General features: G+C 47.3%; 1 protein-coding gene across 2 annotated transcripts in view; it reads right to left on the reverse strand.

The window, feature by feature from the left end:
• LOC144147865 (tachykinin-like peptides receptor 99D) overlaps window positions 1-16,543 on the reverse strand; it is an 892,456-nt gene that overhangs the window by 720,087 nt on the left and 155,826 nt on the right. For both annotated transcript variants that reach the window (XM_077679594.1, XM_077679592.1), the window contains exon 2: window positions 11,119-11,183. The gene's annotated coding sequence lies outside the window, so the exon portion shown is untranslated. The remainder of the gene's footprint in view (window positions 1-11,118; window positions 11,184-16,543) is intronic.

Genomic DNA, 16,543 nt, shown 5'->3' on the forward strand with positions numbered 1-16,543 from the left:
AAAATACTAGTAAAACCTAGTGCACCCGCAGCCCTAGTCATGGAATCGCCTGATCCGGAGAACAAAACTCTCGCCGAGAAGCTCGGGCTTGCATTTAACAACCTCACACCACTTGAACGCTCAATGCTTCTAAGAGCACGAGCGGCAGGAGTTGTGGGATACGCGGATGGACCGGAAAGCCACCATTCTGCGATAGCCACAACAGACGAACGCCCAGCCGTCGGCACCGCTGCCTCGTCAGCCCCGTCGCGACGGACGAATACAGACTTGTACGTATGTGCCGTATTTTTATTACGGTTAATAATAGTTCAATTTCAGTAGCAGTATCGCTTATGCCAGTTGGCCGGTGTCGTGTATGGAAAGCCGTTCGCGCGAGCTCTCTGCTTCAACCAGAAAGATACGAGCGTCAATGCGCGGTGTGTACGGCATTTGTCCCCCAAGGTCAGAGCGCTTTGACGGCGATTTGACGAAGTCGGCCACGAGCGCCAGCATGTCCCAGGAGAGAGCTAACGTAAGGGAACCTGCCGTAATCACTTCCTCGGAAATGAAGCGAGCACACTCGTACTTCTTTTAGCTCTCTTGCTCCTCCGTTTGCAAAGTTCACAAAACGTAGCCACTTGCTTCGCCGAGGTTCGTCGTTGGGCAGCACATGGAAGGTGATCTCCTCACCGGCAGGAATGTCGCACTCCCTCGACGATTTGCCCGTACTACATGGGCATTTCAAAACGTAGCAACGAAATTTCATTGTAAAGTACTCGAACAAACTGAAGTTTTCAGTGGTTGCAAACTGGAAACGAGCTCCTAACAATAGCAGCAAGCCAACACCATTCCGAAACTGCGACGACTGTCACTATCTCGTCGCTGCTTGCTGTTCCTTACTCCCCTCGTTTCTATTTTTACCTTTGCTGGTTGGCGATATGACGGCCAACCTCTTGTGAAGGGATTACGATACCAAGCAAGGTCGCGGCTGTGCGTGCTGGGACGGTTCGTTGGCCCCGAAGAGCCTCGAACCCGAAAATTCGCCTGCGCGACGGTGGCGACGGCGAGATGTCGAGTTCGGCTGGCGGTAGTTTCGTACGCATTGGCGTACACGCTTGCGTGTTTATTCGGAACTTCAACCGTTTACTCCACCGTTCTTAGTGTGATAACAGGAATGTGCAGTATGTTTAACGGGCATATAGCTCACTATGCAAACTGGTAAGCCCTGCCTAACTTGCGTTTGCTTTTGACGGCCTCCGCCAATCGCAGAGCATTCTCGTGTGACATCATAGGTTCTGTTGCGGGAAATGCGCTGGTGGGTCGCATGGTCATTCCCTTTTTTCCTAATTATGTAGCTTATTTGAGCGAAGTTTGTGTTAAAAGTGGTGTCAGTATGGTTCTAACGAGGCAATCTTTCGAATGAACCAAACTTGTGTTTTCTCTTCATGGCTCCTTTAAATTCACTCACGTCGCTCTACAACACCACCCGACAGCATCAACTGTCACCGGACGCTCTCACGGAACTGGCCATGCCGGCCTAAGGACCTCGAACGTGGACAAACCTCCATAACTGATTGCGTTGTGCATACCTGTACATAGTTTTTTTCGCACACTCTGCATCAGACATACAATTATCGTAACGCGCTCCGCGTTAGAGGGAAAGCTCTGTAGTGGCGCATTATCATCATCTGCTTGCAGTGCCACTATCCTCATCATGAACAGCTGCCTACCATCATCATGAGCAGTGCTTGCCCGGCAGCGTCAGCAGTTCCACGCGACACGGATTTCGAACACGGCTGCGCTCCAGGGTAGGTCGTATGCCATCGCCGCTCTCCAGTTCCGGCCGGGGCTTGCACACCAACAATAAATGTAGGAGAGCCACCGCATCACGGAGTCTACGGCTCCCTTTCCTACAACTTCAAAGAGATATTCTTGGTAAGGTTAAATCAGTGATGATGCATGAACGGTGGTTGGTTGAATTATATTGGTATAGCACATGAGTGGAAACTTTTTTTATAAAATTAAAGGAAGCTCAAACCCGGTGTTAGACGATCTCACTTCTCCATCTCTGCCGCCGCGGACGGAGGTGACGAGATCGGTGGCTGAGATGGTGAAGGAGGACGAGAGATGAAGAAGAAGGAGGAGAAAAAGGAGCAGGAGGAGGAAGTACTTCTTTTCAGATTTCTGAACGGCCCGGAGTGCGGCCCGGGGGAGTGGTTCTTTCTTCACTGGAGCCCATATGCAGTCCGTGCCGCCTGTGCTCTGTCCACCAGCTGAAGCTGCGTATCTCCCATTGCTCTTGTTCGGTAGTGCACAGAAAGAGACGAGGGTGCTCAGTGCTAAAGTCGCACACCCCGATTATGGGGCTGAGTGTTCCTACATCTGAGCAAAATTTACATTCAGCGTCGTAGCGATTCGGGTGCATTAAGTGAAAACGCGTCGGGTGTGTGAAGGAGCCGGATTGTATGAGCCGCAGGGTAGTTTGTTGTTCTCTGGAAAGGTCAGGGAAAGACGAAGGTAGGGTCTGTCTCTGTCGGCGATAATGCTGGGTTATGTCCCTGAACGAGACAAGCGGATGACTGTCCTCGTCCAGCTCCATAGCACGCGGGATAAAAGCGCAGGCTTGTTGGTGGGCGTATTCGATTGATTGATTTGTAAGGTTCAACGCGCCGACGCAACGCAGGCGATGAGGCGCGCCGTAGTGTAGGGCTCCGGATTAATTTGGACCACCTGGGGATCTTTAACGTGCGCCGAAATCTCGTACACACGGGCGTTTTTGCTTTTCGCCTCCATCAGAAAAGCGGCCGCCGCGGCCGGGAATCGAACCCGCGACATCGTGCTCAGCAGCGCAACGCCTTAGCCATTGGTGGGCGTATTCGTTGGCCTCCATGGAAGCGTGATCGGGTGTCCAGATGAGCTGAATGGAACCGTTTGGAGAGTGGGTTTTTAGCACACGCAGTGCGCGTCGGGACACCCAACCCGACTGGTAATTCCGGTAGGCTTGTTAGGAATCAGTTACTACCTTTTGAACCCCTGGTTGAGTGAGAGCCAAGGCGATGGCTTCCTCTTTCGCTGCCATCATGTCTTGGGTCTTGAGTGAGGCGCAAGGAGGTTGATTCTGGAGCGTGATGGCGTACTAGTGCCTTCGATGTTGGGAGGCGTCAGTGTAGATAACTGCATGATCCCCACAGAGGGTGGTGTTGAGCCCTTGAGCCCGTGTTTGTCGGCGACCCTCGTCGTTGAGGGGTTCATATTTCTAAGCAAAGGGAGCATCTTTAGTTCTTGTCGCCAAGAGTGCGGGAGTACATCACGCGGAGCGACATTCTGCGCTGCCCAGCAATCTGATAAAGGATGCGGTGACCCACTGCAGTTCTGCTCATTCGGAGCTTCTGGTTAGAAAGATGGCCCTCTATCAGCTCTTCCACCGTGTTGTGAAGTTCTGTGCTAAGCAGCATTTCGACGGCGCACTCAGGAGAAGACCAATGGCCTGCTCAACCGCATTCCTAATCATTATAAAAAGCATCTTTATGTCCTCCTTGCCGAGAAGAAGACAGGGGGTTGACGTAAGGGATTTTAGAGAGGACAAAAGCTTGAATTAATCGAATGGTACAGGATTCCTTTAGGCCTCGCTTCTTGGTGGCAACTTGCCTGATCATGTGTATGATTTGATTGATGCTGTGTTTGAGGCGCTGCAACGATACGTCACTCTTGGTGTTGGCCTGCAGATGTAGGCCCAGGATCTTGATGCTAGGGCTTGCAGTGATGGCTTCGCCATCAAGGAGTATTTGAATGTATTCCTTGATAAGTCGTTTGGCGTGAGAGCGGACGACAAGGAGCTGTGATTTTTTACGTGAACACTGGAGGCCACAGGCGTACTAGAAGTGAGATTCCATGCGTTGGTGTGAGCTTGCTTCAATTTTTGTAATCCAAGTCGCGCACAGGGCCGTTAGACATGCCGTGGACGGAGCGCACAGCGGCGCGTGAGGTCGTGTGACGCTATCACGTGGCATTCAGCGAGAATGCAGGGGGTAAACCCGTAGATGTGCTTGGTGAGTCCACCACTTGTCTTCCCCGTCTCCGCGCGGGCTCGTAGCTAAATCGGTAAGACAACGGGCTCTCGCTTTGTTACGCTATGAGTTCCAGGTTTGATTCCTGGCGGTGCCAGTACATCCTTTTATTTGTTCGGGGGGTTTTCTGTTGACGCAACGGTCGCGAAAGAACCCCTGGGGGGTAGCGGTATAAAGCTTTACTTTAAAAGGAGCATAAGCTGTGCTCCCAACAGGTTGTAAAGGTGAGCTTATGTCAGGTCCACAAAATGCTAGAAAGGAAAAGCACTGATGCATGTAACTTCGGCAAGCGGCATATAAAAAAATATAAATAAATTCACACGGTACTTAAACTGTTTTGTCAGCTTTTACTCTGCATTAAAATTCTACCTATATGCATGCACATGTTTTCCTTCTGTTACTGCACACAATGTGCGCCTCGTGTAGCGTGGGCGCCTCACGCAGCAAGCTTAAAATGGCGATGTTTTATTTACCAGTACTAACACGAATAATATCTGTCGATTATCGTTGTATGCACGTATGGAACCCCAGGAGCGTTGACGGTTCATTTATTATCTTACGCCGTAAAATGTAGATAAAAAATGAGATTCTGGAATGTGCAAGCGAAAACCCTGTTTGAGCTAACAGAAACAAGTCGCAACCTGAAAAATGCTTTTGTATTTGCGTGGGTTTACTTTACCCTGGTTGCAAACAATGCAGGCTAGATCAAAGCGGAGCCGCATACCACGAGAACCTGGTATTCACGAGCTTCTCTTGTTCTGACGCGCACAATTTGCAATTATAAAACGCAAGCGACAAGGCGAATTTAATGCAAAAATTGAGCGACCGAGCTTGCTCGACCACCCTCCTTCTGGAAGCAGCATCCGGAAAATTGGAGTGGTTGTTTGAAAATTTAGAGGCTGTGTATGCTTGCACGCTTGAACACAATCATTCTAAGCGTGACTGTACGGGACCCTTATGTGTTATTCGACGCCTAAAATTTTTCCTTCAGATTTTGCACATGCCCACCACCAAAACCACTATTACCGCGCCCATATTCATTTTCATCGTCATCGTCGTCGTCGTCGTAATCTACATCCGACTGTTCTCAACTGTAGGAGCGAGCTGTCAATTCCAGGAATTTCTTCCCTGGATCGGTCGAATTCATTCTCTTCCATGTAATGTTCTTATCCCACCTGTCGACGTGGTTCCTTGCCCTTGCGGACTTGTGGCCGCATTTCATAATACCAGTCGTTCAGCCTGCCTAACTCTTCTTTTAGTGCTACGAGTAATCTGCACAGGAGTTCGTTTTCTCTGAGCCATGGTACTCATTATTGTGTGAGCAGTAGATAGGACATGTCGGCTAAGGTTGCGCGTCGATTCGTGGCGGCGTGTCAACTCAGCGAGCGACAGAAAAGCAGTGAACTATGGAGGGGAGAGAGCATGTAGAGAGAGTTGCCCTGGAGACACGAGAACGCTGCCTTCCCAATGCTGGCGAACACCTTAGTTCAAGGCAGCAAAACAGGAAGCCGGCGCAAGGCGAGCGCATTGGACCGAGCCTAAGGTTCGCGACGAAGAGGCGCGAGTTGCTCACGCATTAGTAAAAATACACGAATAAACCTTCAATTAATGTTTTATTATGTTATTACTGCGAAGCAGTATCTGTCTCAACGCTCCCCCCCCCCCCCCCCTTCGAAGTTTGCATTCCGATGAAGCCGATTTACTCGCGCCGGTCCGGGGCTCCTCCTCGCCAACCCCGACCCCTCTTTCAGAACGGTAAGAAAAACGATTATTTCCCTCGCCACCACGGATGCCTCTTTCACGAGTTGCGTAGTCGGCTGACAGCGGCAGTAGCGCCGTTATCACATGATTTCAGAAAATCGACGGCACCTCGAATGGGTTTAAAAACGCCTGAAAGCCGCCGCCGCCGCCGCCTCCGAGAATGTAGCCGCGGCCGTTGACGCCTCGAACGGTATACCGCACCCACTAGCAGCGGGTCCCTGCTGCGTGAAAGGAACTTGTTCTGTTGGAACGCAGGCGTGAGCACATAATTTATCTTTAGCTTGAAAGCCATTCCGGCCGACATTGTCGCGTAGGCGGCCCTCGTTGACCCGCTGGTCATAGCTCTTCTGGCGGGAGAATAATAATAGATCATAGTCTGGCCGCATATAAAGTCTTTCCTCTCCCTTTGCCGGTTATTTCACGCCTCATTATGCGCTCATCCCCGGTTGCTGGTGTAGGCGTGCACTGGTTGGGGGTGGAGGGAGGGGGAATGCCCGCCCAACAGGGCTTAATGCCGCTAGCGATGACATACCCGTGGTGGTGGTTGGAGACTTAAACTTGGGAGTCTCATGGCTCAGTGCGCACTGTCAGCTGTAATCCGCAATCGAGCGGTTTGGGTCTAGGTCGGTGTGCTGCACGGACAATAAGATGCCTACGACTCGGCAGCGAAAGCGACACCCACGTGTGTGCCCGCTAGAATAAAGGTTGAGGCCTTCGGGGTGCTAACTCGCTATGGGACGGACGCATGTCATTAGCTTGGAGGAAGAAGAGCAGAAACTTAAGAAGCGTAAGCCCGAACCGAGGCGTGAATGGGCGTGAAAACAACCTAAAGCTGCAGCCGCCTCAAGCTCCAGCTGGTCGAGTAGGTGCGAATCCCTCCCGGGTGAACCAACTGACCCAGTTGGAACGCCGGCGTGGGCCAATATCGTTTGTTCAGCTTAAAGGGCATTCAGAATGACATGTTCGACAGTGTCTTAGTAAGCGCCCGCTCATGACCGGTTGCCGGTTCATGCGTGCACGTGTTGGGGGTGGAGGGAAGGGGGAGCGCGGGCGTGCGCAGCTGTAGGTTTCATGCCCTTACTGATGACATCTCCGTTGTGTTGGGGTGAGGTGTAAACGTGGCCGTCAAACAGCCCAACCTGACCGGTTCGGTGTCCTCAGTGGTAGAGTGGATTGGGTTGGCGTGTTGCACAAACAGTAAGACGCCTACGACGCAGGAGGTAAAGAGACAGCTCTACGTTTGTCCGCTAGCATAAATCTCGGGTGTTTCGAAATTTCATTGAGGTAATTGGCTAGGAATTATGCTCAGTCGTAAATTACAAACAAACGTGTTTTCTTTCGCGCATTCCGGGAGGGCCTGCAGCTTCGCAGGTCATCCTTCTTCACAGAGTGGAAAGGCACTAAATTTTTTACTTGTTTGCCACCTGTGATATTCCTTTCTTGCTTTGCGTACTGGTGCGATATCAATTCCGTGTAAAAATGCTCTGCAATCGAAATAACATGGTGGTAGGCAACTTGCGCAAAAAGCAGTACGATTAACATATCGAACAATGTACTGCGGAGTTTAGCGGACAAAAAGTGGCATGCTCTTTTGGGAATGGAGTTGTTTTCATTTACCATGGCCAAATGAAGAAAAAAATATTGATTGATTGATTGTAGGGTTTAACGCGCCGACGCAACGCAGGCGATGAGGCGCGCCGTAGTGGAGGGCTCCGGATTAATTTTGACCACCTGGGGATCTTTAACGTGCGCCGAAATCTCGTACACACGGGCGTTTTTGCTTTTCGCCTCCATCAGAAAAGCGGCCGCCGCGGCCAGGAATCGAATGAAGAAAAAAAAAAAAGCTTAAGCACATTATGGATAAATGCGAAATTCCTACCCGACGCATCTTCATGAGGGCTGTTGCGTTATGAATGGGAACTTTTTTATCAAGATGAAAGTTAGAGATTGACTGAATTACGTTTTCCTGATTTTTGTGGTATCAAATGCAGCCACGAACTTTGCGTGTGAACTGATGATGGTTTCGGATCAGTATACACCGTTTTTTTTTTTTCAGAGCGCTGCTATCTACTTTCAGTGGACCTACCTCAGCCCCAATCCCATATCCTGAGTACCTTATCTGCCGTAGTCCTTTCGTGGGATCCCTAGCTTTTCCACTGCCCCAACTTTGGGTTGGCTCATTTTTAAAGTTGGTTTTTTTCGGCGACAAAAACCGTACACTGCCCTTAAAAGTAAACGGAGCACGGCGTCGTGAACTTAGAATATTTTGTATTTTATGCGGCTGACAGCATAAATAGAATATGTGCGGCCCGATTTTATCTTAGAATGACTTTCTTAAAAAGTCCCTTAGAGGTTGCTGGCTAGGCACATGGCGGAGAAATCCCCTCAAAATCTCAAACCCGTGCTCCGTTTACTTTTTGGGGCATCTGTACATTCTACATACATGAATACATGGGCTTTGGTTAGACTTTTTTTTGGCCAGGCACTACGAGACCTATTAGATTTAGGTTCTGAAATCTAGAATGAATTACTGGGTATTAGCGTTTGTAAACCTAATGGCCCCGTACTTCAAGACGCATTTTCAAACAAATTATCTTGGTGAGAATGCTTTATTATTGCCTATATATGAAGTATTGACCGGGGTCAAAAAGTTATAAGCGTCAGGGTCTAACGTTTCAACCGGTACTCTTTGAAAAATATCGGTCCCCGGTGGAGCATTATAATAAATATTATGTTTCTCGGTGGGAATACTCAATCGTATGGTTAACCTCACAGCCACGAACCTGTTTCGTGACCTGTCTCTCTCTCTCTCTCTCTCTCTCTCTCTCTCTCTATATATATATATATATATATATATATATATATATATAGTAAGGAAATGAGGGGCTCGTCGAGGAAATACAGAAAGATAGGTCGGCAGTCTACAACGCCGAAGGAGGCAGAGGGGTGTAGTTAGGCTCTTTTTTTTTACTACGGTTAGTGAAGTTAACATTTTTTTTAATATACAGGAGAAAGAAAGAAAGAGAAACACGCGCCCGTTTCCCCACTCTGGGCGCGTGTTTCTCTTTCTTTCTTTCTTCTGTATATTTAAAAAAAATGTTAACTTCATTAACCGTAGTAAAAAAAGAGCCTAACCACACCCTTATGCCTCCTTCGGCGTTGTAGACTGCCGACCTAACTTTATATATATATATATATATCAGGGTGTCGAACCGAAAAAAATACCGGTTCGGTTACGGTTCGGGTTCGGGTGAAATAATTTCGTTCCGGTTCAGTTCCGGTTCGACAAAATCACGTACCGAACCGGTTCGCGAACCGGTTCGGGAGCTTGAACCGGTTCGCGAACCGGTTCGATTAGTTGAATTATCACTAAAATTATAAAAAAAAACATTTACTAGTTTAAAACGACCGTCAAATCAAAACACAAACTGACATTCAAAATGGTGCTGCTCCCCAAGGGCAGTGGCGCAATTGCAAAGGAAACTTTAAACAATTAGGAGATATTAGAAAAACACATGAAGTGGCGACGATTTACCACCTTCTTTATCGCTCAGACTTTCTGTTGTCCTAGCAACTATTCATAAAGCCAACGCCAAGAGATATGATGGTGGGATATATTTTCTGTCCTTTCCTTTTTTGTTGAAATCGCAATTGTCGCTATGCAATCGCCCATCACGCTAACCTTGAGGCCTTAAATTTAATCCTGCGTACGGGCGTGTTCAAATACCAGCGCTTAATAACAATGGCGCACATTTTTTATATTTGTAACAAAACAGAAAAATTCTACAACAGGCACATAAATACTACCAATGAATTAGATTATTTGGTAACCCTGAATAATTTGTTAGCTGTCACCTTATCGAATGTGTTAGCCACACTTTTGTTAAAAGTAAGCTTTAGTTACGCTCAGTCACTGCATTATTGCTCTGACCACTGCAATTCCTTTTGCGATACCGAAAGTGTGCATTACAATCAGTATGTCATCGTACCGCCTGAACCCCTACCATCGTTCCGTGTGCTACATTGCGGAATCTTATAACAGATAATGCGGTTACAAAATGAAAGGGAAATTTGACACGTGGAGCATGAGATGGGACTTTTTGGGTAGACGCTCTTTAATTCGTCCACAGCAGTACTCCCCTCCGGAACGAGTAGCAGTAGAAGCAATGTAGCGAGTTGGGCAAACGGCTTAGCAAACAGCTTAGCCACTGAGCAGCTCCTGCGGTCACACTTGTCAAGTATTAATAATTTGCAGGTGTCGGACCTTTTCAACAAATTATGAAATGCAAAAAGTTTGCACACATCGGGTGTGAGCTTTCGCTGTTGCGCAGTGGAGCACTCCTGCAGCCTGATTTCTCCAATGAAGTCGCAGCTAGGGAAGGGCAAAGTCGTTTTATATCACCTGCAAGCTGCCGAGAATGACATTTCGTTTGGTCAGCTTGCACTACGCTCGCGCCTCCAGCAGCAACAGACCAATGCTACATTGGTGCTCATTCATTTCCCCTGTTGTTACATAAAGCGTGATAGTGTTCAATTGTCTGGAGGGGAAAGTGTGCGAGCAAGTACGAAGTTGATGGTACGGGAAAGAAAAAAAGGCCTGAATTGCATTGACTGTGCAATATCAACAACAGAGGGTCGAACCGTTTCGGCATGAACCGGTAACCGTTATTTCTTTTTCCGGTTCAGTTCCGGTTCGGGTTCAGCGTGCTCAAAAAATAACGGTTCGGGTTCGGGTTCAGTTCCGGAAAAAATACCGGTTCGGTTTCGGTTTTCGGTTCGGTTCGGTTCCGGTTCGACACCCTGATATATATATATATATATATATATATATGTATATATCCCAGATCTGTAATAACCTCTTCGTATAACATTTAGGTTGATTGAGTGATTTATTACCATGTAGGTGTCCTTTGGGCTCTTTTTTAATCAGAACATTCCTTAAGGGCTACACTAATGAGTATGCCGTACTAGCGTAACAGCCATTGGCACTGTCAACTCAAAAATTGCTGCAACATATGTCTTTTAACCTGAGAACGCAGCTTGAAATTATGACGGAAAACAAGAGCAGCTCTACTATAAACATAAGGTTTTTTTTGCGGCATAAGTGTAACTGTTAAGAAAGCAACCATTATTTTTATGTCTAATATACTGAGAATAATGCCATGAACGTTTCCCCGCCAGACCTGTAAGCCCAGACCCAACCTGAAACAGAAAATACGCAACATAGCCTCCCAAAAATTCGAAGCGTGTCAGTTGAAAATTTCCTGGTAACACGCAAATACTATATTTCGAAAAATTCCCGGTGACTCACCTTACGAAGTTCCAGGTTACGTTTGCAGGGATGAAAGGCCCGTCAAGGAAGGCGTTCACCGACATCTGAAAATAGAAAGATAACGGAATATTCAAAGCTGGAAACCAAACATTTTTTTATTCTAAAGGCACCTGTGTATACCAGAAAAAATTTACTCGTGTAGCACATAAAAAAATTCGCAGACATCTCGTACTCTGTTTGCAGAGAAGTCGGCGATGAGGGCTGTATCACTTTCGTCCAATGGTACCTTAATGCTCGGTATGCCGTCGTAGTAGTGACCCAGTGTGCGAGATGGCCAAATGTGATCACGATCGTTCACACATTCTGATGTATAAATTTGAACGTGGCGCGTCACTGGTGGCGCTTCGGTTGGTTGGGCGCACCTGTTCTACAACCTTATGCCACAAAGTTGAATGGTTTACCAATATATCACAAAAATATGCTTATCCCGTACCAAACCGAATCCCGGCCCCATACCCACGTAAAAAACTTTATTGATTGTGTGAACCACCTCTTCACCTATTTTAGCAGCCAGTTAAATCTTATTCTTGGCGGCGACGGTCTACTGAAACCACCTCCTGCGCAGGCACCGCTTGTACTAACTGTGAAATTGTGCTTTTCTGATGGAGGCGAAAAGCAAAAACGCCCGTGTGTACGAGATTTCGGCGCACGATAAAGATCCCCAGGTGGTCGAAATTAATCCGGAGCCCTCCACTACGGCGTGCCTCATCGCCTGCGTTGCGTCAGCGCGTTAAACCCTGCAATCAATCAATCAATCAATCAATCAATCAATCAATCAATCAATCAATCAATCAATCAATCAATCAATCAATCAATCAATCAATCACTGTAGAATTGAGATGTTATTGCGCGCTGACACAGCCGGTTACACGCGTTACGATGCAAGCAGCTACACTAACTGATATATTCATCTCTAACATTGCACAGGTAGCCTAGTTTCAGCGGTCATGCGCAGTGCTATGAGCCATCATATTACCATGTGTCCGTGAAATCTCCCGCAAGTAAACAATACAAATTTCCGGCGCAGACTACCGCGGGAAATATAGCGCCGGGAATTTTTGCTCTCGTTTATTCTACTCTTTCAAATAAAAATTGGTATGACGTCTTTTGTTCTGAGTCTACGGATCCAGCATACCAGGCACCTTGCTTTGAACAAGTATACCGCTCCAGTTATCCCGGTCCTCTGGTCCCAGTTCGCACAGGACCGGGATAATTGGAGATTAATGAGAGAGGTCTTTGCCCTGCAGTGGGCGTAGATAGGCTGGCGATGATGACCGCTGCTATATTCCGGAGAAAAACAGTAAGGAAGTTTACTGAATATTGTAAGCTATGGATGAATTCAGAATGCTTTCAAACGATCAGATACAAAAGCCACTTATTAAAAAAATTATGAAAAATAAGTCACTCGTAGCTCTAGGTAACTTTCAAGAATACCGCAATAAAGTGACGTTTTTCGTCATAAGGGAAAGAAGAAACGTCCTACATAAAGAACTTGATAAGCAGTTTCGTGACGGTCATGCGCAAGTCCGAAAAAATAGTTCATTAATTATTAAATGTAGCACCATCTACATCAGGAGATGCCGATCTGGTGTTTAAAGGTGAAGGTATTGGTGGTATGGAAATGGCTGAGAAATTTAACGTTTTTCGAAGGTACTATAAATACCAGTCTGAGATTTTGTTTATAACACTATGGGACGAAATAACGACAGTATATTTTTGGCCCCTACTGACGATACCACAAGAGCCGCAATTTTACTTTATTTGAGTACAGCAAGTCCTGTGATAAAGGGGGCAATCAAATCTCGTCCGTAAATTCTGTTCTCATTGTATTAGCACCAGCGCTAACCTGTATTTTCTCTCTCCCTCTGTATTTATAACTTTGATTATTTGCTGGTATTTTCCCACTGTACACGCAGCAATCTAAAATACCTTCGTTATATAAATCGGGACATAAAAACGACATGTCAAGCTTCCGTCTAATTTCTGTATTATTAGCGCTTTTTTTTTTGGTTTAGAAAAAAATTATTTGTTAAAAACGCATTAAACTCTGCAATAAATTTTAGTTGTTTTCGTCATCACGACAATGTATTTTGCTGGATAAAATCATGAATCATATTTATTGCCACGGAAAGAAAATATTCTGAGTGCTTTCGAGAAAAAGTAATTATGCTTCAATCTATTCACAGATTTCTCGAAGGCATTTATTCACTTTAAACCTAAGACTTTACTCGAATTTACAACTGGATGTAATACGAGGCACTCCTGAAATCCTACTTACGTCATCGTCTATAATGTGCTAAAATATGGTAACACATTCCATTTCAATTTATCACCCGCCGCGGTGGCTCAGTGGCTAAGGCGTTGCGCTACTGAGCACGAGGTCGCGGGTTCGATTCCCGGCCGCGGCGGCAGCTTTTCTGATGGAGGCGAAAAGCAAAAACGCCCGTGTGTACGAGAATTCGGCGCACGATAAAGATCCCCAGGTGGTCGAAATTAATCCGGAGCCCTCCACTACGGCGCGCCTCATCGCCTACGTTGCGTCGGCGCGTTAAACCCCCACAATCAATCAATCATTTCAATTTATCATTAGTTGTTGGTACGTCACAGGAGAGAATTCAGGGACCCCACAATTTTCCTGGAATATATATGCGACCTCATTTTTATTAAGAGCAAGGCAAAATTTTTAACTGATTCAAACGTTACAAGTTGATTTTGTACAGGTAGCTCCATCCAAGTTCTGGTTTTGAGGTTTGGAGTGAAGCGAACTCACGCCCGCACTCACACAGAAACGCACGCAGACGCACACACACACACGCGCACGCACACACACACGCACACGGCCACGCACACATATGCACACAGGAAGCATCCAGGACCTCGGAAGCAATTTAAAATAAAACCATGATCCACACAGGTTCCATGCCTTCTTAGTAACTTTGCAAAGTCCATTCGAATCGTCGCCAACTTTTGGTATTTTCTTCCAGAACCAATATCAAGATTCTGAGGCTGTTTATCCGTCGACAAGTATCGCTAATTAATACCGTATACCAATATTTTAGCGGTAAAATATATTAATGTATTGAAAGTAGACAACTTAATTTTCTTGTATTACCCTGCCTCAAACTAAACCTTTAAGCATATTATTTTTGCAAGAAATAAATTAGCCGTATTCCTTGGATCCGACACACTCTGCCAACTTTTCTAAATAAATTATTTTGCGCGGGTACTTCGTACAATTCTTGAACTACATAGACGAGTTAACTTTGAATGTTCTTTATTACACCAAGTTTATTTATCTGACAGTGATGTTGTTTGTTGTTACGTTTATGCTAATTCTGACTTGTCTTCACAGGAAGCGCCCGGCTCTGCAAGCCCCGCTCTGCAGCATCCCTGGGGACATTGTGAAAATCACGCAATTGCAGAAGGCACGCACTTGTTTCAAACAAAGTCCGCGAGTTTTCTGTCGTTACGTTCGTGGCGAGGTGCCTTTCAGGACAGAAATTACGGTATAAGTAACGTTTCAGAGACTAATCGCTGACAAAGCAAGGATGCCAGTTTATTTGGAAAAAAAAAAAAAAAAACAGCGCTAAAAATAAGACGAACGGAAGAAAAGATATACACTCTGCTGATAACCAGCTGCATTTTAATACATCAGCGCGCATAAATCAGTCTCTATATCGTGGCCTCAAATCTAGCCACAATACACAGAAAAGTGAAGATATATTATGTGGCGAATAGAACAGTAGCTGCGAATCCAACGAGAAGTCAAAACAAACAAGAAATGCGTGGCAACAAAAGGTGGTTTCGTTGCAAATGTTGCCCGCAATTTTGCATAGCTGATACCAGATTCAAAGGTATACAGTAAGGGTGCGAAACTTCAAAGCAACTGTAGGTGCGCAGCAGCCCCGCAAGCCAAGCCGAAGTCGTGCTGTTTCAGCATGAGCGAGTGCGTCGCCCTTGAGCAGGCTCTCAGCAGTGCTTTAAGGTCGAGTCCTCCTATAAATCACCGCCTAAATGGGATCTACGCTGTCAAGCAGCAGCGAGTAAAAGTCGCCTTGCACGGGTCCGGCGGGCGTAGTGTAAGCGAGGCACTTTTCTTTTGTTTCCTCCCGGCGCGGCGCAGCGTGAGCGGCTGCGGCCGAATGTTCGCGGGGTGCAGCCAGGCGGAGACCGGTGGCAGGCCGCCACCGTGCCGCCCAAGGAGAGGCCCCGTCTCTGATCAAGCGCGAATCTGGCCCCGGGGCACAAGAAACGATTTGTCCCAGCCGGAATTGGATACACCGTACGCGCAGCTTGGCGGCAAATGGCCGGCCGCTGCTTCTCTGGGGGTAGACCAAGTCGATTATGGAGCTAGCATCTGCGCGGGCCGCGACCTCGTTGTCGGCGCTCATTTTTGGCCGAACCGGAAGGAAGGCCGATTCAGTGGCTGTCGCCCTGGAGATCCGCTTCCGCCGCTGGGCCATCGGGCGGTCCTCGTTGCAGCGCGTGGCCATTCAGCCTTCAGCTTCGAGGCAGGAAACGAGCCGGGACAGTTCATCAGCGACCGCTACAGCGCGCCGTGCTAACGAGCTCCTTATGGCCCTGTTGCGGTGCGCCGCTTGGGTTACGAAACGCTCGCTTAGCGTCTAGTAGCGCTACAGGCCGGGCGTTTAATCGCCCTGCTAGGCTGTAGAACCATCTGCGTGCTCCCACAACGTGGGTTGAGGTATACCTTCTGTGACGTGCAGACACGTTCTGAAGGGGGAGATACTTCAACGGAGGGCTCTTAAGAAGGGCACACATGTTTATTGATGCGCAACCTGCTGCGTGAGTACACTATTCCCTTACCTGCGGAAAGTGTGATAGATTTTTGGCCACTTCCTGCTTTTCAGGTGAACCTTTTATTGACTGACTTGTGTCGTAAAAGCTCCTGGTGGTCTCACAAAAAACCAAGCACCTCAAGAAAAACCGCTTCAAATGGTCGGAATCGAACATGGGTCCCTCAAGTTATGAAGCCGACGTCTATGCGATTGCGCCATTCGGACATGGTATTCATATACACAGCGCTGGAGGCGTCGCTGCGACGGACACCGCCGTTGCAAGGCCACCCTGCGCGTCGGGACCGCAGCGCCGTTAACTTCGCCCAGACGCTACCGTTGATAGGCCGTGCTGCATGCCGGCAGACGAGCGACTGATTAGGAAGCTGCCGAGAACTATAGCGTGATGACAGACACGCCAGCGGAAGTGAATCTGTATGAGATGATGTGATTATTTATCTCGTGTTGTGTGTGATATGGTTTTCTTTTCAAATTGGGTCAAGCTCAGCCAATGGATTGAGTGGGGTTTGGTTTGGTTTGGGTCAGAGGTTGGGTTGTGGTTGATTGGGGATGGGTTTGGGTTTGGTTGATGGTTGGTTAGGGGTTTT

The sequence above is a fragment of the Haemaphysalis longicornis genome, unplaced genomic scaffold, assembly GCF_048455015.1.
Source record: "Haemaphysalis longicornis isolate Haplotype H1 unplaced genomic scaffold, Haemaphysalis longicornis Haplotype H1 scaffold_1, whole genome shotgun sequence".
NCBI classification, from domain to species: domain Eukaryota; kingdom Metazoa; phylum Arthropoda; class Arachnida; order Ixodida; family Ixodidae; genus Haemaphysalis; species Haemaphysalis longicornis.